Genomic DNA, 25,881 nt, shown 5'->3' on the forward strand with positions numbered 1-25,881 from the left:
TCACCCCCTAGCTGAATGCACCCAAAGCTTCGGATATTAGTACTTATTACTATTAAGATGGTGATAAACGAGATGTTTTCTATCATGGGTCAGACACTCAATGCCCAGTGATCAAAGACATCTTTTGCCAAGGACAAGTTCGGTTGCACCTTGAGTAAAATTCCAAATCTGTTCCTTTTTTTTTTCCTAAAAAAATGTTATCCTAACCCTATTTCTGTGACATATATTTTTCTTTTCAAAAATCAAGAACACAATCTGTGGCACAGTGTCAACACCTCAAAAAGTTGATTGGAAGGAAGGTGTTCTTCAAGGCAGAAATCAGAACTTGCCTCCCAGTTTCTCTTGCAACTAATATGTAGGGACAGAACCCAGGGTCCATCCATCCAAGGCACCAATGGAAGGCTCAGAGTCAGAGGTATATTATGAGGAAGGAGGCTCAGGGCAGCCTCTCCTCTGACTGACTAGAAATCACCTGTGCTTCAAAGGCAGGTTGTTCAAGGTCAAGTGTCTTGTGCAGGCAACGTGTGATAGGTGTCTATGTGCACTGCTGGGACAGGCATGGTTCCACTGACACAGACTTGGCTATAACCTGGGCATGGGTCCTGCCTGCGTGGCCTTCACCTCTGATCCTCTGGACCACTGGGTGATTTCATGAGCCACATCATAATATTTAATGCATTTTTTAAAACTGTTAACTCGTGTAGATTTATGATGTAAAACTGAGTATCCCAACCAAACCCCTGATTTTGCTCTTAGTATTTTTGACTGGTATATTTAGGGTTGGTCAACTTCCCCCACTGTGGCTTGGTGACCTTCCCTTCAGTTTCCAAATTCTTGGGAGTGTACCAAGGTAGCTATCTCTTCATCCCTACCCCTACCAAGCGCCTACTACATAGGGCAAGGATTGGCAATCTTTTTCTGTAAAGGGAGAGATAGTAAATGTTTTCAGTTTTGTGGGCCTTACCATCTCTATCACAACCACTCAATTTTGTTATTAGAACAGGAAAGCAGCCATAGATAATATGTCAACAATAGTGTGGCTGTGTTTCAATAAAATCCATTTACAAAAACAAGTGGTGGACTGGGTTTGTTGACCCCTGATCAAAAATGGTACTTCGCAGATTACAATTAGCAACACTGAACCTTTTGAGAAGGGATATCAACTCCAGCTCTCATCTTGTCTTTGACACCATATCATCCTGGCCACACGCATCCATCTCTCTGCACGTATCTTTCTGCATCTACCAATGATAAAACCACAATGCTGTTTCCTCCTGCCCAGAATGCTGAGGAGACCCCCATGTGGTAACAGATCTCAGAGTGCTATGAATATGTTAAAAGCACTTTAAAATTATGTATAATTTTCGCATTTTAATGTATAATTACGTATTTTGTTGTGCCACTCTTTTGATGTTGACAACTTTATGGTATAATTTGAAACTGTGATGTCTCCAGCTTTGTTTTTCTTTTTCTTTTCTTTTTTTAAAAAGATTTTATTAATTTATTTGATATATATAGAGAGATAGATCACAAGTAGGCAGAGAGGCAGAGAGAAAGGGGGAAGCAGGCTCCCTGTTGAGCAGAGAGCCAGATGCAGGGCTTGATCCCAGGACCCCAAGACCATGACCCGAACTGAAGGCAGAGGCTTAACACACTGAGCCACCCAGGTGCCCCTGTTTTTTTTTTTTTCAAGATTGCTTTGGCTATCAGGGTCTTTGGTGTTTCCAAATACAATTTACGATTGTTGGTTTTGGTTTTGTGAAAAATGCTGTTGGTGTTTTGATAGGGTTTGCATTAAATCTGTAGATTGCTTTGGACATGGTAAAAATAAAAAACATAAGAAACAACAAGTATTGGTGAGGATGTGGAGAAAAAGGAATCCTCATGCACTACTGGTGGGAATGCTAACTGGTATGGCTATTGTGGAAAACAATATGGTGGTTCCTCAAAAAATTAACTAGAACTACCGTATAACCCAGTAATCACACTACTAAGTATTTACTCAAAGAATACAAAAACATTAATTAAAAAAATGCACCCCTATGTTTATTGCAACATTATTTACAATAGCCAGATTATGGAAACAGCCAGGGAGTCCACTGATAGATGAATGGATATAGAAGAGATATTATAGGTGTACAATGGAATATTACTCAGCCATGAAAAAGAATGAACGCTTGCCATTTGCAACGACATAGATGGGTCTAGAGGGTAAGCAAAAGAAGCCGATCAGAAAGAAAAATACCATATGATTTTACTCATATGTAGAATTTAAGATAAAAAAAAAAAGAAGGTAAACTGAAAAACAGACTCTTAACTCTAGAGAACAAATTGGCGGTGGCCAGAGGGGAGGGGCTGGGGGATGGGTGACATGGTTGAAGGGGAGGAAGAGCACGCTCCTCGCAATGAGCACTGAGGGATATACAGAATTGTTGAATCACTATATTGTACATCTGAAACTAATGTAACACTCTATGTTAACTATACTGGGGTTAAAATTTTAAAAAAGAATAGCTATAAAAATTATGGAGTAGATTACTATAATTATATTTTTATTCCCTAATGAGCAATGAATGCCATGAGAAGAGAGTCTGGATCTTTTAATTCTAACCGTCTATTTTCTAGCACATGACATTTCACAGTCAACATAAATGCTTGTTAAATAAACAAATAGTTTAGCTCTTGGTTCAGAGGACTTTTAAGCTTAGGGATAGATGTGCGCTAACATTTAGATAATCACAAATCCATCCAGATGAGCAGTAAGTGTTAGGGTAAATCTGTAAAATTGTAGTCACAATCTTAAAGCTTAGAGAAGCTAAGAGAAAAATATAAATGAATGCTGTGGGTTGGTGCAAGGCAGTAGGAAGTGGTGGGGACTGAGGTAAAAGGAAGTGTGCGTATCCTGTCTGGAGGGAATGATGGTCATTTCATTCCATGTGGAAATGTGGGGCCACCTTTGACAATTTTTCTAACTTTTCTTTTTCTTTTTTTAAGATTTATTTACTTATTTGGCAGGGGGAAGGCAGAAGGAGAGAGAGAGAATCCTTACACAGACTCCCTGCTGAGTGCGGGACCAGACGCAGGACTTGATCTCATGACCCTGAGATCATGACCTGAGCTGAAATCACAAGCCAGATGCTTAACTGACTGAACCAGCCAGGTGCCCCAATTTTTCCAATTTTTCAAGAAAAGCTGAAAATCTGGCTTTTTTAAGTAAATTTCTCTCATTTTTGCACAATGGCAACTAATCCTCAAGATTAAAAAATAATCACTCTCAGGTCAGTCTGTAATTCCTTGTGTAATTCCTAGAAGACGCAACCAGAAGTTATAATCCAGGAATAGTGATGTAGAAAAATTCTTAGATTTCATCGTCTCTTGAGTCCTTGATTATAATTAATGGTCTGTCTTTCTCACTGCAACATTTTCGATCATTTCAACGTTCAATGATTCTTGGATATGGAATTATTGCTTTTATAACTTCTCTAGTCTCTATGAGTATCGGCACTAACTTGTTCCCACCCCACATTTCCACACGGCCTCCTCCAATACATTCAGGTCTCAGTGCAGATGTCCTTCCCAGCCAAGCCCTCCCTAAACATCCCATCTAAACTCTCCTTCCTCCCTACTGCCTTTCTTCTCTTTTTGTAATACCTATCAGCATCTGACACATATTTTGTATGATCTGTCTTCCCCCACTAGAGTCTCACCTTCCTGAAAGCACAAATGTATCTTTGTTTTGTTCAATGCTGAATTCCCAGAACCTGCTACAGTGTCTGACAACTGTAGGCACCTAATCAATACGTCAAATGGATAAATAAATGATCCTTTTGATCACTGTTGATGAGATGCCAAGACTATTCATTATCCAAGATTTTGGGGAAAAGTAGGCTGTGAGAAAAGAGGTTTCTATTAACAGAAATCTTAACATCCGTGAAAGGCTAAAACATATTCACCAGCAACTTGCTTTTGACATTGGGAGAAATCTACAAACCTAACGCCAGCTTTTTATATCATGTTTACATCATGTTTACGATGGCTTCCTATGGCCGGTCTCCTGGGAATGGCTCGAGGGAGTTTTATGGTGGCCACACAAAAGACTGCAGACTGTTCCAACAAATAAGGGGAGAACATCTGAAAGATTCCTTGTGGAATATAAAAACCTTCCATTTTGGAATACCCTCGGAGGAAAAAAGATGGCGGAAAGTCATGAAAGGTTTTAAAGGTTCATTCAGGCTGAGTAATTTAGGTAAGATAAGAACAATATTGATTAAGAAATGACGTCTCCTATCAGCTACTGTGGGTTTTATTTGTTGTCGAAGTGACACGAGCACACAGAAATAATTTTAGAAGAGTAGGGAATCCAAAATACCATCACCTTTGCAGAGCGACCCTTTAATATTTCCCAAGCCCCCTGCCCGTTTCAGTGCAAGTTTACTCATCTTGTAGACAATTAGGTAACATCTTCTCCTCTGGGATAGTCAGCAGATAAGCAACAGCTGCTCACTCTGTGAGGGGCGCTGGGCTCAGTATCATTTTGCTGCATCCGTGGCAGGTCTGAGGGCGCGTGTGCTCCCGACACGCTACTTGTTTCCCTAGTCCCCCTTCCTCTCCAACATCTGATCTACAATTCTCGGAAAGTCAGTCAGCACACACGGAAGTGCCTCCCGTCGCGAGCCAGACCCCGGCTCATGTTCTGATGAATGCAGGGTCTACACTGGAGGAGGTCAAGTGCCAGATAATTTCTCAATATAGATCAGTTCTTCCGATTATTATATCCACATGAGTCTCTGACGAAGTTTAGTATATGGGTACGTGAAATAAATGCTTATCAAGAAAGAAAATAACTTTTCTTAGTACGACTAGGTTAAGTGCCTCTCTGACGAGCACCTGCACGGTCCCCATCACCACACTAATGGCCCGGCAGTGAAATTGTGCATTCGCGTCTTCTTGTCCCCCATGTCAGGCTTCCCTCAAGGGAGGGGTGGTGCATGTTCATATTGGGATCCTCAGTGTCCAGCCCAGAGTCTGGCACCCGATTGTTAGTTCAGACGTGTTAAATATCTGAATGAACTTGGGGAAACCAAGATGTCCCCAGGGCTCAGGTCGGAGAGGAGCTGGCACCCTCCAGCCTATGACATAGAAGATTAAAAAGCAACATCCCATGGGCACTTGAGTGGCTCAGTCAGTTAAGCGACTGTGTTTGGCTCAGGGCATGATTCTGGAGTCCCAGGATCGAGTCCCGCATCGGGCTCCCTGCTCAATCGGGAGTCTGCTTCTCCCTCTGACCCTCCCCACTCTTGTGCTTTCTCTCTCTCTCTCTCTCAAATAAATAAATTATATCTTTAAAAAAAATAAAAAGCAACATCTCTTCTCAAAAAACAAGTGGGTTTTCTCGATGTCCTGAGGAGGAAATGCCCTACAAAGTGTTTGACAACAGAAGATGGTAGGAGTCTTGAGAACTCTTTCCCTTATCCTGAACGCCATCTTTTCTTCTTCTTTTTTTTTTTTCCTTTTCTTTTCATTCTTTTCTTTTTCTTTTTTTTACAATTTCACACTCTGCTCTCCACATTCGCAGTCCTGACGTCTCCAACTGGAAAGGTTCGTGCTTGCCTCACCAAGTCGCATGACAGAATTTTCTTTTAATTAGCACATTCATAACAGCAACAATAATTCCAATCATTAATAAGCTGCTCACCCCACTTAGGAACAAACCAAATGGCAAGAAGTCAATGTTAATTTTAAAACACATGTAAACAGGAATCCAGGAAGGCCAAACACAATAACCTCTTGGCATTATTAATGGCAAAGAACGCTTTCTGCCGAGCTCCAGAAGTAACAGTGACACACGTTGTACCCCGACTCCTCCTCTCCACTTCTCATCATGGAGCTCAATGAATTATTGTGCAGTGATTTTTTTTTTTTAAAATATACGTTTCCCCCAAATACCATAGGTTTCATGAGGCCAGGGATCATGTCCATTTGGCTCCCTGGGTCCACAGTCTTCTCTGCACACAGTAGGTGTCGCACGTGTCTGTGTTGAATGAATGAATGAATGAATGGACAGACACGGAAAGGTGAGCTGGCAGATCTCTTGTGAAAGGACGGAATCCGGACGTCTCAGAGTATCATTTCACAAAGGAAGGTGGGCACCAGTGCCGTTCTCAAATGTTGAACTCGTCCACTGTCTGAGCCACAAAGGTCTGAGGGGTCATTCAAGAATTTCTCCATTGTATTTTCAGTCTTATCAAAAGGGAATCCGGTCCTATCTGGGATCACGAGGATAACAGACTTCGAACCGAATATGGCTACACACAATCAGTGTCTACAGGGGTGTTTATCTTGGTGATTGAGTGGGTGCCCAGTCATCGGCGGGGAAAGAAGGGCATCACTTGGCTTTTTAATAGAGCTTTTCTCACGTTGTGGGGGCTGGCACCGTTTCTCAGTCCCCAAGTTTGGAAAACAGTTGTAGCTACGTCTTCCTCGCTCAGCGCTGTGACACCCATCAGTCTGGGCAATGCCCGGGGCCACCATCTGTCTGGCTCGCCTCTGACTTCACTGAGCGGCATCGGGCTAGAGAACCAGGGCGGCCTTTCAGGGCTGGCTCTCGTGACGGACCCGGGATGTCTACGATCATTTCCTCTGCTGCCTTTCATATCACTGAACTGAAACGATCAGACCTGTCAAGAGCGAGGGCCCCAGATGAAAGGCCAGTGCATTAAGACAGAGCATAATTACCAGCTTCTGAGTTTCTGACATTAATCGTTTTACTGAAAGGAGACAGTGGAGCTCCTCTCTCTCTCTCCCTCTCTCTCTCTCTCTCTCTCTCGCTGTCTTCCTCTGTCCGTCTCTCTTTTATTGCCAACACACGGGAATTATAGAGGGGTGGGGGGCTGGGGAGAAAAAAAACCCCACCAACAACAAGGTTTGCTAATTAAAAGTAATATGTTTGGCCCCCCCTTTTTTTTGGCAATTTGATAACACAAAACACTTCCTTGGGGGCCACAGGGGGAAACAAACTGAGACAGATAAAAAATGTTTTGTGTTCATCCAAGCACAACTATGTTAATGCGTATTATCCCATTAATGCGCATCAACATCGAGGATCGGCTCACCAATGCAAGCAAGAAGCATACACTTATCATCATTTGATAACATGTTTAATGACAGATTGACGGGAGATTTGCAAATGTGAACTGGCATCAGTGTTGCTAACTTCAGCTTCTGCCGCCGCCTCTGCTATGCCAGCATATTTATGTGCATAATTTGATTTCTCAGCCACACTGTTAGTACATTTTTAATATTAACTATGCACGAACAGACAGCCGAACTTAAGTTGCACTGATGGTTGGAGTTCATTAGATTGAAAAAGATGGGCATGCCTGACTAAGATGGAGATGGCAGTCCAGCATCCAGGAAGCGACTCTGAGCAGACGCACTCCATTCTCCACACGCCCGAGCTGCGCGCCTCACCGGGTCAGAAGGGGCAGGAAGGAAGGAGCGGACGGGGAAGGAGGGAGCCCTGCCCTGGGCATCCCCTCACGCCACGGAGCCCCGGCGATGGCCGCATGCACGCTGGCTTTCCCTCCACTGCCTCTGCGCACCTCAAACCCATCACGACCCTACACTCACCCCGTCACTTCTTAGGGGGCAGGGGAGCGCCGGCTGCTCTTTGCTCCCCATGATCCCAGGCCACGGGACGCTGCGCAGGAAAGCTTTTAGAAGTGGGAGCAGGGCGAATCATAGCTATTTCATGGACGTGTGCCCACCCGTGATTGCATTTTTGCTCCCAGTGCATAACACTTGCTACCTTTCCGTTCCTTCATCTGTAGAATGGGCACAAGGTTAGCCCCTACTCCGCGGGGGGGTCGAGCTTAAAGAAGCTGAAGAAGAGAAGCGCTAAGCCGAGCATTTGGCATAGAACAAGCTCACGGTACATGTTCATTCTTATCATTTTATTTCTGCTTTTTGGCCGGGGGGGTGATTTTTTTTTTTAAAGATTTTATTTATTTATTTGACAGACAGAGATCACAAGTAGGCAGAGAGGCAGGCAGAGAGAGAGAGAGAGAGAAAGGGAAGCAGGCTCCCTGCTGAGCTGAGAGCCCGATGCGGGGCTTGATTCCAGGACCCTGGGAGCTTGACCTGTGCCGAAGGCAGAGGCTTTAACCCACTGAGCCACCCAGGTGCCGCCTTTGGGGGGGTAATTTTTTTTTTTTTTAAATGTAGACGGCTGCTCGACAGGCCCTAGAATCAAACAAATCTGGGGTTTCAGCTCCACGATGTCAAGGCTATGTAATGATGGTTAAATCACTTAACTTTTGTGGACTTTCGCTACCTTGCTGGCAAAACGGGGTGGTCCCAGGGACCCATTCATTGGGCATGCTGGCCATGGCGTATAAAGGGTCTACAAGGCTTTGGACCCCGTGTGCACTCAGTAGGTCTTAGCTTTTATTTTCTTTGGGGATTGGGACAGTGCTTATGTTCTGGCAGTGCTAGGGGAGTCTGTCAAAAATACATTCAAATTTTTGTTCTGCTTCCTAACTGTATGATAACCTCTATAACACTCAGTTTTTTCCCCTACAAAATGGGGACCCACGACGGGACCTGTTTCTGGAGATTTGGAGATTTTTTTTTTTTTTTTCAGTTTGCAAGTCATTTTATTCAGAATTTTGTGTTTTGCTTCCTGAATCAATAAATACTATACAAAACAATGTAAAAATGGCTACCATTTTTCCTCCCCTGCTACTCCCACCTGGGGACAATCCCCTGGGTCAGTGAACTCAGGGATTCTCCAGATTTGGTCCAGCAAATGAGGCTGAGTGACACTGTGGCCCCTTGGATCCTCAGAGGCATTCAGCTGGGGTGGGGGAGAGCCTCTGGGGTTTGGAGGCTGACTAGGTTACGGACAGATTAGTGTTTTGGGGAGAAGAGACGGCGCCGGGAGCAAGAGCCTGCCCCAAAGAAAAGGGGAGAGAACACTGTTAGCGTGCTTATTCAACATGAATTCATTGTTGCTGAAGTCTGTGTCTTTGCGGCTTCAGGGGTACCTGGCACATAATAAATGCTCAATTAATATTTGTTGATTGAACAAGTGCGAGAGATCGCTATGGCTACTAGGCAATGCCCAGGTCAGTCCTGGGAAAGATCTGTCCAGGGAAGAGGGCAAAAGGCTTCCAGAAGTCTGGGGCTGAGCTCAGTGGGTAACCCAAACCGCACAAGAATACAGAGTATGTTTTTGGAAGGCATCAGAGACACAGATGAACAGCTTTCCCAGGCAAACCAGTGAAGGAGAGAAAACGGGCGTTGTTTGAACGCCTACTGTGTGCATTGTGCTAGGAGCTCCCTTAGCTTTTTCTCATTTAACCTTCACCACAGATGACTTGTAGTGAAACATTACTATTCCCATTTTAGAGACAAAGAAACTGAGGTTGGACTATAAGACGAGTCTGGAGGGCAGGACAGGGGCTCCAAGAGAGAGAATGCTCACTTCATATTTGCCGACTGGACCACAGAGAGGTAGGAGCCCTCTGTGGGGGCACAACTGACGAGCGCTGGAGCTTGGACCAGAGCTCTGTGCCGGCACCGAGCCCCAAGCACTTCCTAGCCGCCGCTCCCAGGCGGGAGACTAGAAAGAATAAACGCGCAGTGGTTAACCGGCCGCTGTGTGCACTGCGGAGGGAGGGGGCGTTCCTGGGTTGAGGCAGGTGACTCGCGTCATTTGCCAGCTGTGATGAGGGGGCCTTGCAGGGACTCTCAGATGGGGCGAGAACGTGGACACAGGGAAGCCCGTCGGAAGAGAACACTGTAGTGACGCTTTGAGTCCCTTACCCTTGTGCCTCGCCCTTGCCTTCTGCATGTTTTCCTTCTAACAGACCCAGGTGCAACTCTCCTCCGTGGGTGGCCCGTGACGACTGGGGAGGCTCTGACTGCACGGGCCGTGTGCCAGTGGGTCCTTCAAGCTGACGCCCCGCCCGGGACAGCTCCTCACCGCTGACGGACTGAGGTCGGAGGACCAGAGCCCAGCCCCTGCCTCCAGAGGGGTCAAACTCCGGGGCCAGCGTGAACACCGTCAAGCTTCCCGGGGGGATCAGGGTGAGGCCGGGGATTTTCCTGAAATGACACCCTTGCCTGGCTTTCTGCGGCTCCTCTGACTGGTTTCCTCTGGGAGCACATTCCTGAGAAAGGACTTATCCAGTAATCTTCAGACCAGGGTCTGCTTCTGGAGCCTGCGCCCAAGATGCCATCCCATTAGACCGGGGACTGGCAAACTGCAGCCCCCGAGCCAGATCCGGCCCTCCACCTGTTTCTTAAATACAATTTTATTGGCGCTCATGGGTCATCTTTATGGGTCCTTTATGGGTCATCTGTGGCCGCCTTTGTGGTGGAGTCGAGTTGCTGCGGCATATATGACATGTCCTACGAAGCCTCAAGTATTTATTCTGTCCCGAAATAAAAACAAGTTCGCCGAGCGCTCTGCTAGATAATCCTGAGAACTCACCAAGCTCTCTCCCACCTCAGGAACTTTGCAAGCGCTGATCTTTCTGCCTGGCGTTTTCCTTCCTTGACTCAGTGAGTGATCAATTTCTTCTCACTTTTTAGGTCTCAGCAAAAACGTCGCTTCCTCCGAAGGGCCCTCCCTGCCCACCCACCTAAAGGAGCCTTGGGCGTCCTATCCATTGCCTCCCATTGGCCTTGTACTCTCGGCACTCACGGCACTCACGGTACCGACGGCCATAGTTTATTGGCTGCGGCTCCCTCCAACTCCACCAGCGAACACGTAAGCTCTGCGAGGGGTGGAGTCCTTCTCCATCTGGCCCATTTCTGGGTCCTTGTGCCTGTACACAGTACAGACTCAAAAATATCTGTTGACTGAATGATGAGAAATAGCGTGAAACCCTTTAGAAGGCCATGGCGGGTAGAAGTCGGGCGCCGCCTTCATACCAGTGGGGCTAGAAGTCAGGTGCTGCTTTACGATGGCGCCGGGTAATCTGATCCTCATTTTGAATCCATACTCCCAAAGCAATGGGAACATATTTCATACTCAAGCTGCATTAGTGCCTAGACATTTATTGCTTCTGGTATTAATTTGCTTGTTTTGCCACATTATGTAATGGGAGGTTACTTTATGTTATAAGCTATAATTTTTGAATTTTATGATATAAATTGACCTGGTTCAGGAACCTGGCTATAAAGAACCTTGCTGTCAAGGGGTCAAGAAAAAGTTATGCTGTGTTAATGGTTTTAATTAATGCATTAATTTCACAAGTTTTGCGTGGGGGCTTAGTATGTGTAGGGTCCATCTGAGATGTCCAAGGAGCTTCCTGGTAAGCACGCTCACACATATAAACGTCTGTGATTCATTCTGCACACGGAAGCCAGAATTATCCTTGGAAATGCCAATTACATCATGGTATCCCCTATTTAAAGCCCCCCCAATAAACTTGGAATAATTTAAACTCATCAGTCTGTGCTAAATACTCAAACTTCTTTCTCTCTGAGGTCATAGAGTTCCAGCAACACTGATCTTCTTTCAGTTTCCCTCAATGCGCCCAGCTTTTACTTGCCTCAGGGCCTTTGCACTTGCTTTCCCTGCCTCAAATCCTCTTTTCACTGATTTCAGGACTGGCTCCCTTGGTCCTTCATGTTTCAGATGTCATCCCTCAAAGAGGCCTTCTAGAAGCACCCTAAGTAAATTGCTGCTACCCAGGCCCTAAGTACTTTGTTTATTTCCTTCATGGGATCTGAAACCATCTCATTTATTAACTTGTTTTCTTGTTTCTTGTCTTTCTCCTTCTATAAGATCTTCAAGGGAGGAAGACATCCATTGGTTCACTGCTATGTTCGTGGAGCCTACCACAGTGCTGAGACATAAGGAAATGCACGAGTAAATAGCATTCTATGAGATAGATGTAAATCTAATAAAGGAAATAAAACAGGGTGATAGGAAAGAGATATTTGAGAAGGCTGGATGGCTTTAGATCAGGGCTTGGCAAAAAATGGCCCATGGGCCAAATCCGGCACCTCATCTGTTTCTGTAGGGCCCACAAACTAGAATCATGTTCATATTTTTAAATGGTTGAAAGAGTCCAAAGAAGAATGCTTTTGGGGGTGCCTGGGTGGCTCAGTCAGTTGAATGTCTGAGTCTTGAGTTCGGCAACGATCATGACCTCAGGGTCATGGGACGGAGCCCTGTGTGGGGCTCTGCCCTCAGAAGGAGTCTGCTTGAAATGATCTCTCTCCCTCTCACTCTGCCTTTCACTCTGTTCATGCTCTCAATCTTTCTCTCAAAAATAAACAAAAATAAATCTTGAATGAAAAATGCTCTTTTATGACCCATGAAAACTATGTGAAATTTGAGTGTCAGTGTCTATCAATAAAGTTTTATTAGAATATAGCCACACCCTCTCATTCACACAACCCACAATACCGCTTTCACGCTGCAATGACAGAATAAGCCGTGGTGACAGGCTCTGACCCAGAAAACATTTACTTTTGGACCCTTCACAGAAATGTTGATGATTTTCAGGGAAGAGTCCTTGAAGAAGATGACGTTGGAGGTGAGATTTCAGTAATGAGAATGGTCAATCTAGAGATCAGAAGGTTGATATTTGAAGTTCCTCAGGTAGAAAAAACACTCATGAAACAGTAGCTCTTCTTATTATGCCATGAGCTTTGAGTTAGGACTTTCAATCTAGTAGTCGTGGGCTGGGCATAGTGACACAGGGTAGTCCTGGCAAGAGATAGGGTGTGCGTCCACGGACCCACCTCCCGTAGACACAGAGGTGGAGCAGGTGAAGTGATAGAAATATTATGGAGGTCCAGGAAAAAAATTAGTAGTGACATGGACAGTGGTGGGAAGGGTGAGAAAAAAAGGTGGGTCTACTGATCCTATGCCGGGGCACCAGGGCTTGAATGGGACTACTCTCAGTCATGCAGAATCAGAAAATTAGCAGGTGTTAGGAGAGTGAACAGATGGCCTAGGTCAAGCTTGAACAAGAGGAGTTGGATTTAGGGTCATTCCCCACCCCTACCCCAAATCTCCACTAATATCACAACCCTTCTGGCCATACCAATCTCAGCCTGAGCTGTAACATGCTGAGCCCACGTAAGGCTTCCAGGACTGTGAGTCTGAGCCAGCCTGAAGAGGTGGCATCCTGTATTCCCAGCCCGAGGCATCACTTTGAGTATTATGACGGCACAGGCCAACTCAACTGCATCTCCGTAGGTGACCCTCTTGAGAAACAGACACTCAACTGAACTCCTAAGCTCTTAGGTGGCATAGAACCCTGGTGCTGGTCTAGGCAATCTAGCTGTTCCTCTGAAAATGAAGACAAAACAGGGGAAACCTGAGCCAAATGACTGGAAAAGACTAAGTTCCCATGACATGTGTCTTTTGAACCCAAGATTCATCTGCGCGTGAAACCAACTCTATCCTTGGATGAACTGATTTACTGGTTTACTAAACTCCCTGGTTTACTAAATTAGTTTTGATTTGGTTTGCAGTCAATTATAAATAACAGATTGTGATAAACACAGTTTAGAGTTAGCATGCTGATCAGTTTTAACTATTGCTCCCAAAGTGATTTTGCATCCCATCCTTTCAGAGTTAAGGAAGATATTTAGCAAAGTCAGGAGAGGAACCTATTCCCTTTACCGCTAATCAGCTCATGAGATGGAAAACGCCTCCTGATACAGTAGGAACAACTGAACTGATATTGTGTATCCTGTTATTAAGTGATCTCAGGGGAGTCCTATAAAACCCTGAACCATATCCTGCTTTCCTAGAATTTGGATCTCTCCTCTAGTTGCTTCTCGTCAGCTTCTGTTCTCTCCACTCTAAGGGAAGATCTAGAGGGTCTCACCTTCTTGGTCTGACTTGATTTTGTACATTAAACTAGGACCTTCCTTGCGGTCCGTGCTGCTTCTTCATCAGGACAGAGCATCAGACAGGTGCAATGACTGAATTCAAGCTAATAAAAGCAAACTTTTTTTTTTTTTTAGAGCAATCACAATGTGCCCGGTACTATGCTTAAAGCAGTGGATCTCAAAATGTGGTCCCTGGACGAGCATCCCCACTACCATCACGGAATTTGTTAGAAATTCCAATTAAATGGCTCCACCCAAGATCTACCGAATCCGATGCTCTGGGAAACGGGTTCAGCCATCTGCGTTTTAACAAACCCTCCAGATGATTCTCAAGTTTGAGAACAATTGGCTCAGAGTATTGACCTGGATTGTCTCCTGCAATCTTATCTATCGAGCCCTGAGCTAGGAGAGTTACCCCCATTTTACAGATAAAGAAGCTGCATCTTAGAGAGATGAAGGGTTTGCTCTTACTGCTAGGGAACAGTGCAACGTGGATTCAAAGCCACATACCTCTCCAGAGCTCTCCAGCGAGGGCGGACATAGCACCCGTATTCCCAGACCCCGTGCCTGGCTCACGTTCTGGCCGTCTGGCAAATATGCCACCTTAGAATCACACATCCTACTGCCTTTTTGCTGATTCCTAGGGAGCCTTAGGACCTCTTCTCAACCTCCAAGAAACTTAAAAAAAAAAAGAAAAAAAAAAAGCTCCAAGAAAAAGAAAAGGCAGCCATAGAACAGAATCCCAGCTTCAGAATAAAACACGCCTCAGGTCGCTTGGGGTCCCGGGGATTGCCCAGTGCGCCCGAGGAATGATCATCAGCTTGTAACCGCCTCTCTTGAAAATCACCTTCTCCTTTCTGGGTCCCCTTTTCTCTTGCACTGCATTTCTCCCCAGCTAGAACCTTGTGGTCACAGATGCCACTTTGCTCACAGTGATTTATAAGCAATCGCTAATGTTCAGTTATAATTCCCCATTTCAGATGTGAAAATGGCTCATCATATTCACCACAAAGGGCCTCTCTACAATGATATATAATTTAAAAATTAACACGAGGACAGAGGAGACTCTGCATTTTTGAACTAGGAACTTAGAGATTCAGAGGTTACAACTTGATAAGGTGAGCTCGAGGAATTAGAGGAGTCATTAAAGCAAATGCCTCTGCCCCATGTTTCCATGACTTCAGAGCTTTTCTAGCATCTTCCAGTTCACTCGCTCTTGTCAAAGTGCAAGCCCACAAATGGTATATTTATATTAGGGTATTATCCCCCATCGTTACGAACACTCTCTAATTCCTGACGTAGACCTTTCCGACATAAACCATGCTGTCAGAGGACAAGCAAAGCAGAAAAAGAAAAAAAAAAAATCAATGCTCAACCTCCAGCAAGGGCCAAACAGACCTGAGCAATGAGACCAAAAAAAAAAAAAAAGCTGATGGAGATTCTCTGGAAGAGCCCGTCGCTGTGTTTACAGCATCACTGGCTCCGAGTGGAGACAGACCCAGAGGACTCCGAAGTGTCTGATAGGCAGCACGCCCATCTCCAGAGCAGGGGTTGTTGACATTGACAGACACAGGCAGAAAACAAGGCAGGGACAGAGAAAGCGAACTGGTTTAAGAGCAGAAGATAGCATAGTGATTTTTGCATACCTAACGCCCAAGATCCTTTCATGCTCGTTTTGGCTCAACCACTCATGGCCTTGTGACCAAGCCATGTCCCAGCCTGCTCCAACATCCAGTGATCGCAATTATGGATTGCAAATTTATTGACATTTGACATCCACATCAGCCTTCCTCTGATCAACAGAAGTCTCTGCCGCCAAGCTGAATAATTACAGAAGATTTCAGCAGTCATGGGGATGCCAAAAAGGTCATTAAATCATCTTGAAAAAACAACGTGTTCCTCCATTTCGTCTTGCCAGTAAATCTTCCGTTGGAGTCAGGACCACCTAGGGTGGATGCTGTGGGGAGAAGGGGGCTGAATTACAGAATGGAGGGAGGAATTAAATTAGGATTGAAAAATAGGAAGGCAAGCACAGCAGGGACCTCTTGGTTTGTACTTCATAATTTCTGGAGAAGTATACAGACTATGGCTTACTTTTATCAAGAAATGGATTGTCCTTAGGAAATAGGCAGTAATGTCTCACTTAGGAGTTGGGGGTCATCCAGGGGAAATTTGGGAAGAGAGGTTGTACCTAGAAGCCCACCCCGGGCAGGCCCCACAGTATGAAGGTGAATTTGTCCTAGTGCCTCCCCAAGACTTCTCTGTTTGATATTCCTTCTCTTTTGTAGGCACGCATGGCCCGAGTGGCCTGGAACCCCCCCAGGCCACTCGCTCCTCTGCACGCCCCCTGCCTTCACTGCCTCCCTGTACTTCTCATCACCTCCTCACGGGCTCACGTTTGCCCTTGACTGCTCTCATCCATTCTACACTCTGTAACCACAGTTGTCTTCTGAAGGGCAATGTAGGTCATGGCCTTGTCCTCCTAAACCCCTTCAATGGCTTCTCATTGGGCTTGGAATGAAAAAGCCTAAAGTTATCAGGATGTTCCACAAAGCGCTGACTTGCCTCATGTCCCCACCGCACCCCAACCACGCCCCTATGCCTCCAATCCCAGCCCTTGACACGGCCTTTCCCTGAATCAGATGTACAAACTCTTCTGTTTTCCCACCTGGAATGTTCTGCCCTCAATTTGTCACGTGACCACTCCTTCTCAACCTCCTTAGTTCCCTTCCCTGCCCCTCTTCCCCCCGCTGTTTAAAGTAGGTGGCCGCCATCACCCCGTACATCACACTGTATCCCTTGGCAGCCCCACTTTCTCAGAAATTGTTACTTTTATTTGTGTTCCCAAATGTGAGCTGTCCGTATTATTATCAACGTGTGTCCTCTGATTAGAATGTAAGATCTGGTTTCCTCTCTTCTGGGGGTGTAGCCCAGCACTCACGACAGAGCCCGGCTCACGGCCGCTTCTCCAAGAGCGTGAATTAAAGGACTGAATGAAGTCCTCTGCTCCTCCTGGTGCAGGAGGCTTGACTCATTCCCCTGAAGGCATCTGTTGACTCTGCTCCCGTGGGCGAGCATACCTCAAAAAAAGGCATTTCTTAGGTCTCATGGCAATGTTAGTCCTCTGGGCAAATCATTGGACCGTGAGCTGGAAATGCTTCTCAATTTCTTGTACTTTGCTGGGCTTCATAGAGCCTGAAATTTCCTTCCTTTGGGGCTTCTATTATGCACTGTGCTCTGTGCTAAGGCTCTCACCTGCTTCACCTATTCCGTCCGCCAGACTGATGAGTGACACAGGCGTTACTGTTATTTCATGGGGGATGAAATGGGGGATGTCCCAGGAAGTTATGATCACCTCCTAGACACTATCCTTCCCTCCTCCCTTCCTTCCAAAATTTATAGAGTCTGTACATGGGGAGTGAATCAGATGCAGCCCCTGGCCTCCTGGACCTTAGAGGTGGATGCCACGTTCACCTTCCGGGAAGAGGCTGGTGCCCCACCGCTTCCAAGCCCCACAGTCAACTTTGTGGAAATGATGTGTGACTCTTTCAATAAAGCAAACCTGTATTGAACATCTGTCTCGGTGAGGCTCAAAAGATAAGTTTATAGGCTGGAGAGGAGCCATCATACGTGTATCCCCCGACTTCTCTGCCTGACCAGTGTCTCCTCTACGCCATCTTCTCTCTGAAACACACTCCAGTCACACCGAACAACAGCCATTTTCTGGAATGAACCCCCTGCTCAACCTCACTTATGAGGCTTTCCTCTTGCCATTCCTTTCGTCCTGGTGCCCACCCCCTTTGCCACCTGCTAGTGCCTTTTCTCATTCTGACGCAGCCTCGATCTCTGCTGATCGGATCAGACACCCTCGAACCCTCCCGCTCCCGCTCACTCAGTACTCTCCCTGTGATGACACTGAGCTCAGTGCAAGCCTTGGTGGCGTCATGTCCTTCTTCCATGATGGACTGTCTGTGGTCTGAGGGCAGAGCCCATTTCTGTGTCGTGCACCACTGTGGTCCTCGCATGGGCCACTGTCCCAACATGTAATGTCTACTGTGTGATGCATGTTTTCACATTTGTCTTTCCCCAATGGACGTTCCTGAGACACAAAATCTGACTTGGTCGCAGCACATTATGACTGTGGCGGTTGCTATTAGAATTAAAGTCCTCGGACACATTAACCCGCCCTTCATTCTAGGGCTGTTGTATGTTAACAATGATAAGAGCAGCTCTCTTTAATGGGTCATTTCTGTGTGCCTGATATTGTACCAGGAAGACCCTTGGTAGGTTTTCTTCCATTTTATCCTTATAACACTACGTGAAGCCAGCCTTCATGCGGCCACTTGACAGAAGAGGAGCTGAGGGTCAGAGAGGTGACGTGACCTGCCCTTGGTCTCTCAGCTAGGAAGTGGAGATGTGGCCCCAGGGCCCAGGCCTCAGTGGCTCCAGAGCCCATGTACCTCCCCCTGAGTTTAGCTGCGTGATGCGTCCCTCGTGGGATTTCTGGGCATCAGGAAGTCCCGCCTCCTGAGACTTTGTGACAGGCCTTCCCTCCACTCAGCGTCCTCTCACTTCCCGTTCTTACATTTCTGGGATGACAAAGTCCTGATTGGTCCCCCGACTTCTCAGCCAGAGCCAATGCTGCCCAATAGGGACCCATCTCCATGGTTACCGCACACCAGAGAATCCACGGGAAGGTGGCATGGGGAGAAGTGGAGGCTACAGCAAATATGGGGGGAGCAGGGAGTCATAAACAATTAAACATGACAAAATCCTCTGGTGAACAAAAATAGAATTATTTGACTGTGAAATCAAGTAATGTAGCATTGAAAATAACATCACCTGAAACATCTTTTTTTTCTCCATAGATGAACAAAATACCAGATAAAACCAGGCACAGTGAAAGTGCCAATTTGCTGGAGGGCCCGGGAGGGAGAAAGTTGTCCATGTCAAAGATTTGGCCTTTCGGGATACTGAAACTTTTTTTTTTTTGCCCCCCTCCACTTCTCTCCCCTGCCAGTAACTTGGGGACGGGTTCCCACCTCACGCTCTGGTGCAGCGCCCGATAGAATTTAACCCCAGAGATACCAGAAAAACGCTAGGAGAAGTTTCAGCCAAAACTCTGGCTTGAGGTCAATCATTTCTTTGCCCAGCCCTGATCTCAGGTCTACCCCGTGCTAGCTCTGTGAGCCCGGGGAGCACCTCACCTGTCTGAGGACCGGTTTCCTCATCCGTAAGCTGAATGGCATTATCCTTCTTTCTTTGCCGAGTTTTAGGGTAAGACTGATTGAGGTAATACACACATAGACCACCAGAGTACAAGAGCCGGGATATCGTAAATGCACAGTAAATGTTAATTCTCTGTCAGGACCGATCATGGCGAGAACAGTGGCGGTAGCAGATGCTGCCACGCACTGTTTTCTTACCACATCTAATCAACATCATCACCGCCACTATCTGCCCTGGGAATCCAGTGTAGACCTTCCTAAGCAGGGCATAGCCACTGGCGCGTTTGGACGGTAGCAAGTGGGATTTTTCAAGGTAGCTGGTGGCAGAGAGAAAAAAAGCAGAACCAAGAGGGAAAGAAATGCAGGTTAATGCTATATCCACCTTTTCTCGGGCACCCCAAACCACCCCCCATACTTCCATGCCTCCTGCCACCCTCCAACCATCCAGAGCTGATTTAATTAAGTCTGTCCTCATAGTCTCTCCCGATTTCTTCAAATAAAATGGCACAATCCAACCCACATCTCGATCTAAGCCTTCAGCAAACACAAGGGGATTGTTTTGAGGCAGGTGATCAAGGTGGAGAATCAAGAGGTGAGGTGCATCAAGCCCCTGCTTGGTGAGCCGGACCCGGGGCGGAGCTCTGTCCCTACACGATTTCAGCTAGTTTGCAACACAAGCAGGAAGAGGAAGAAAGGGCCTGCATTCACCTCTCCCTGGTCTCTGTCAGTCTTGCTCCTCAACATGGACATGGATTTTTTTTTTCAAGTTTTCACAGCATCGCTAAAAGAGGACCCCAAAGAAATACCCTCCATGCCTAAATATATGCTATACCTCCAGCAAGTAAGAAAAACCACACCAAACCTAACCAAACCAAAACAAAAAAAACAAATAAAAAGACCAAAGAAATAAAGACCTTTCCAGGAAAAACAACCACCAGCACTTTCCACGGAGTCCCGGCTTCCTGGACTCCGGGGACATGTGTTCTCGACAGCAGCACAAAGTTCTCTAAAGGCCCCCAAAGGTGACTGCACCTTCGGCTCCCGGCAGCCCCCTTTTCCCTGCCTGGTGAGCCTCCTGTAACATTTACACTGGATTTAATGGGAGGACACGACATGCACTGATTTCCAACCAACTCCTGTTTTTTCAGGGGAAGCGTCCAGAAAGCCAGCAGCGGCACATCACAGCCTCTTCTGTTCTGGTACCCCTAACGTGATCTCTGTGGCCCACATATCATGGAACACACCGCCCTGCGGTTCCTGCAGGGCGTGGCATCAGAAGTGATTTAAAATCCCCGCATTTTGCTAAAATGCATTGTTCTTCATCAAGTTGAGTCATTTTTATGTGATGTGTCAAGCTCTCTAACAAATAATTCCTGCCAGACAAATCAAGTTCCTCGTCTTAGAGCCGTGGCTAAATAGTTTATAGCTTTAATCTGCTCACCGAGGTGTGCAGTCTATGACAGTAATTATAAATGCAAGGAGAAATTATAGCTGAATGCTTTAACTGCATTAGGAGCCGTTTGATGAACAATCATGAGAGCCTGCTCGGTTCCAACAATAGAGGGCAAGTTAGTGTCAGTGCATTAGAGAGATTTCAGTTCTGCATGGCTTTGCCTCCCATTTACCACAGAATGTCACTTGTCTCCTATAAAGTAAAAAAAAAAAAAAAAAAAAAAAGGCACTGTGGAAAGCTTTAAACTTGATAGTTAAAAAAAAAAAAGACAAAGAGAGAAATGCAGGGGAAACTGTTTATCATTATGACTCCTCCTCCTCCTCCTCCTCCTCCTCCTCTTCCTTCTTCTTCTTCTTTTTTTCTGCCTGTTTTGTTTGGCGGCTGGTTCGGTTTCAAATTAGTTCGTTGAAGGTAGCTGCTTGTTTACTTCCTAGGGGCCTTCCAAAAAAAGACATCCCTCCTCAAGCCGTTGCTGTGAAATCTCTATAGAGAAAGACTTCTTTAAATGAAGGGGCGAGTTCAGAATCCGCTGGGCAGATGCTCCAGGAACTGCTGTGTGTCCCCACCCAACCCCCGCCCCCCCCTCGTGAGGTCCTGCTCTCCATCTGTATCTACCTAAGCTAATGACACAATTCAGCTCTTTATTTTCCCCTCCTCACTTTCGCGGAAAGACGTTTTTAATTTAGCTGAAGAATTACACAAATGTATTTTAAAGACATAAATCCATATAAAAAATATGAGCTAATTAAAACATTGCACTCCCTGTCGCTCATGGATTTTCAATTTAGCGAAAGAAAAAAGAATTGCATCTGGTTAAATGAAAAGATGATACTGATGGCAGATTGGAGTAAATGAAAAATAATGTTACTCTATATTAAAGCACCAAATTATACACGTCAGGATTGAGATTTCGAAGGTTCCCAATGAGGGGCACAGAGCAACAGAGAAGGGGACCGGCGATTCGCGAGGGACGGAAGCCAGATCGCTTGCATAAAATGGAAACATTAAAACAGACGACACATTTGTTTCTTGCTGTGTAGGAAATACATGAGTCTTATAGCTGACCCTGTTTCTGAATTCTCATTTTGTTTCCCCTAAATGAGAGTTGAGAGTCAGGATGAGGATCCAAAAAAAAAAAAAAATCTGTTAAGTGTATATTTTCACTGGAATTCGGGTCATTCCTTGGTTGGATGCTATATGGTAAATGTCTAATTGGCTGACTGGCCAAGGACATCACAGTCAGGATATTGAGGATGCTGTGCTCTAGGCTGCGGGCCAGTCCCAGGCCCCTGAGTTTCCATATTCAGTTTGCCACTGGAGCCTCTGAGAAGCTCAGGGGAGCTCTTGTCTATCTCTAGCTCATGTGTCACGATTATAGCCCTGTTGTCCATGTGGCCATGGGAGCATCTAGAAACCATCAAGCAAGGTGGCAGAGAAGCCAAGAGGCAGAAAAAGGTGATGAGTGCGGAACAGTCCTAAGCTGGAGTCCCTCTGTGCCCTGACTGCACACTCAGGGACAAATCACGAAGCCCTCAGAGCTCATTGCAAAATCAGAGTGGCATGAATCACCATGCCTGGCCCGTGGAAGACGCCCGTAAGTGGGAGTTTTGCTGTCATTTGCTATCATTATGATCAAACTGCAAGCAGAGTGTTCCGCGGGGGCATCTGGAGAGAGCCCACAGCTTCTACACACTTCAAGTGAGCCTGAAGAACACGGCAGAAACCCGCAGGCATTGTGGAGGACTAACTTTTCCCATGAACCTACTAGTTGCCAGGCTTCTTGGAAAAGAGTTACACAGGCTTATTTAATTTTCACAAATTTTCTAAGAGGGGAGCACCATGTCCCCATTTTACAGACAGAGAATTGGGCCATGGCTTAGGGAGGGAGGATGAGTTAGGATTTGCACCCGAGCCCGAGAGCCTCGGCAGCCAGAGGAAGCATTAACATCACAAGCCCCCGAAACCATCATTCCCTCGGGGATCGGGCAGATGCCTACCCGGCCTTCCTCCATTCAGCGTTTACCCCGGGGCCACCCGTCTGCGTGTCTACCACGAGCCTCAAAGGCAGATTCTTATTCTGGTCACCGGTTTATTCCCCGGGATCAGCGCGGTGTGGGGCCTGGAGAGATGGCCTTCTGGATCGGTGATAACGCATGAGCGAGGTTATGCGACTGTAGGAATTCAGGCAGAATCTCTCTGCCTCCTTTTCCTCCCGTTACACGGTTGAATCCACCCCTACCTTATAGGGCCGTTTTGTGAGAATCAAGTGGAATAATGTTTGTAAAGCTCTTGCCGCAGGGCTGGCACATTTGGCTATCATAATCAGCATGTCTGCTAGTTCACCATTACACAGCCATTGCGGAGCAGAAGCTGGTGCGTAGTCAAAGCAAACCTATGTTTGTTGTAAGATGAAAGAAACGCAGGGAGGCAGGGAGGCAGGGAGGGAAGGAGGAATATTTATTTAATGGATGAATGAAAGGGTGATGTATCTTATAGACATTAATTAATCCAGCCCTTTGCTTTCTCCAGAATGCCATAGAATCCGTATTGTTAGGGTTGCCAGACTGAGCGAGTAAAAATACAGAATGCCCAGGAAAATCTGAATCTCAGATAAACAATGAGTACCTATTTCAGTACAAATATGGCCCCTGCAACGCTTGGGACGGCTTATTCTAAAAACTTACTTGCTGTGTATCTGAAATTCAGATTTAACTGGGTACCCTGTATTGTATTTGGTAAGTTTAAATGCTGTTCACCCTGAATGTGTGTTTTTATCAAGTCACCCAAAACAAAGGTGGCAGTTATTGGACTAGAATTCATTTTTGCCCCGAATTTCAAGGCTAGGTGTGCTTTAAACTTGTATACTGTATTACACGATAATGACTATAATTTCAAGTCCTTGTGCATTTTAGACTCATTGATTTGCTCTTTGTTTAATTCCTATTATTCGAGAGCGTGTGGTTTTTAAAGGTATATGCAGATACTTACTGAAATCGTTTTAGATTACTTCTGTCCTAAAATAGGGATGCGCATTTAACATCATCTAATTAATTTTTAATGAAAAGTTGCCTTTAATATTTGGCAGAGCCTTTAGCAGGATTTACGACCTATCTAAGAAAGGAAAGGAAATTCAGGCCAAAATTTGCGTCCCACAGAGAACAGAGATAGGGCAAAGCTCCCAAATTTTCCATAACATCTTGACCATGCTTTCTAAAACATCATGTCATTTTGTATAATTTGCGCTATCATGCATACCAACGAAAATTAGAGTTCTGGATAACAGTGATCTCATTTTGTTATCAGTTAAAAACCTATCTGCTTAATTCTAAGCAGTGGACAAGGTACTGTGTGGATGCTGTCCTAAGGGAGGACCTCAAGGGTGAAGGAATTCTTCCCGTGCGTGGCCAGAGGAATAGAAAGTCCCCCTCCGTGCAAATGTGGGAGCTAGTCAGGCAGACTGTAATGTCTTTAGTATTAACACAAACACACTATGCACATGCACCATTTTTTGTGTACACATAACACACGTATACACCTATAGTTCTGAATGAGTCTTAAATACTCAAACTTTCTTTTTCCTTAAATACTCAAACTCAGTCCTATTTCATGAGCACAGCGTCACGGTGTTTATCTAAGAACAGAGCTTTGGTTTCATATAATGGTAGCTCTGTAACGTGGGGCCTCGGAGGTCCAAATCAGAAATATTTATTTTGTACACATGCAGAGGGATGAGAAAAGAGCTACCCTAGCCATGTGTTTAACATATTTGTTAAGTGCCTTTTATGTAGGTTTTTCCAAATGACCAGTTTACCTTTGCTTCCTGAACAGACATACATGTTTCAGATTTTGACTAAGGCTTTCTTTTTCTCCCATCTTTCTATTTACGTATCGCAGTGTTTTGGCAGTGATATTAATTTTTTTCAAAGAATGATTACAGACCTAACAGGTGGAAAATTGGTCTTTATTGTAGCACAAATAAACATTCCCTATTTGTCCTCTTCACCATGGTTTGGACCTACCACTATGGGATTGGAAACATCTCTCTTCTCGCTGGGTATTCTGTATATATCCACCCTTTTTTTTTTTTTTTCACCAGAAAAGTATAATAGCAAGTTACATACGATATAAAATGTTATATAGCAAATAAATAGAATGTTGCCAAGCCCCAAGCTCACTTATAGAATTTAATAGATGAATTTTGGCTTTTCTTTCAATGGTGTGAGCTGAACAGATCATGCTTGGAAAGCAAGAGATGAATCTGCTAGTAACACATTTTAATTATCATGATAAAAACATGCAAACAAAACAACAGTCTTCATTTGGACCCAAGGAGCCGTTAGTTATAGGATGGGGTCCCCTTTTATCAGAAGCTTTTAGATCTTCTCAGTGAGGGGACAGTCCCAGATTTTCACCCTTTATTTCCTCTTGACCATCCTCAAACTTGGCAACCCCCCCCACCTGGCCGCGAGGTGAACCCAAAGCCACACCACGGAAGTATCCCTCCTCTGCCTGGAACTCGGCTACGGCTCACACTTTTGTGGCTTGATCCAAAAATCTCCTATTTAGAAACAAAAGCTCTGACACTAGGGGCTAGTGAGGGCTTATATGTTACAATGACTGCTGATACTCTTACTGTGAAGTGACCCAAAGAACGAATCGGTCACCTCGCGTGATGGAAACTGGACTCGAACGTGCGGAAGCTTTAAGTCAAGTCAGGTCCCTGTCCGTGGGGCCCGAGGGGGAGGACAACCTGAGTGTGTGTGGGGGCCCCTAGCATGTAGGGGGTATCATGCTGAGAGAAGGAAGTGGACAAAATACAAAAAAGAAAGAAAAAAAAAAAAAGAAAAAAAAAAAAGAAAGGCGATGAAAGGAGTGTGTGAAGGACCCAGCCTGGAAAACATCTGAAAGCGGCCGGTGGGGCCAAGTCTGCCAACGTATTTGACCTTGGCTTCTGTCCTCTTTCCTGGAGGTGACATAGAGAGTCTGGGCACTGGTGACTATACAAGGCACAGAACTTCTATGATACATGACACAGATGAACTTGAAGCTGTGGGACCGACCCCATGCGCATCAGCAATGGGTGTTCAGAAAGTCATCCGTTTCTTTAGGTAAAGGAAACTCAAGGGTGTGCAGTTCAGCTACCTTGGTTAAACGTGGACGCTGAGAATAGTCTATCTTAAAGCAAACCAGAGGACGAGAGAAGAAAACACGCTTCCTCTCTCTGACCTCCGTGTTCTGTAGAGCATATTTTCCTGCCGTCTGACTGACTACACAGGGCAGAAGCTTTTTCCCAACAAACCTAACGGAGGCAAGAAACAGAGGGATGGGAGAGAAGGG

General features: G+C 45.6%; 1 protein-coding gene across 4 annotated transcripts in view; it reads right to left on the reverse strand.

Moving 5' to 3' along the window:
* TSHZ2 (teashirt zinc finger homeobox 2) overlaps positions 1–25,881 on the reverse strand; it is a 177,827-nt gene that overhangs the window by 148,256 nt on the left and 3,690 nt on the right. Inside the window, exon 2 of one of the 4 annotated variants that reach the window (XM_032350317.1) lies at positions 15,290–15,820. The exons of the other annotated variants lie outside the window; for them this stretch is intronic. The gene's annotated coding sequence lies outside the window, so the exon portion shown is untranslated. Of the gene's footprint in view, positions 1–15,289; positions 15,821–25,881 lie in introns of those variants that run through there. 4 annotated transcript variants of the gene reach the window in all.

This window comes from Mustela erminea, chromosome 7 (assembly GCF_009829155.1).
Source record: "Mustela erminea isolate mMusErm1 chromosome 7, mMusErm1.Pri, whole genome shotgun sequence".
Taxonomy (NCBI): domain Eukaryota; kingdom Metazoa; phylum Chordata; class Mammalia; order Carnivora; family Mustelidae; genus Mustela; species Mustela erminea.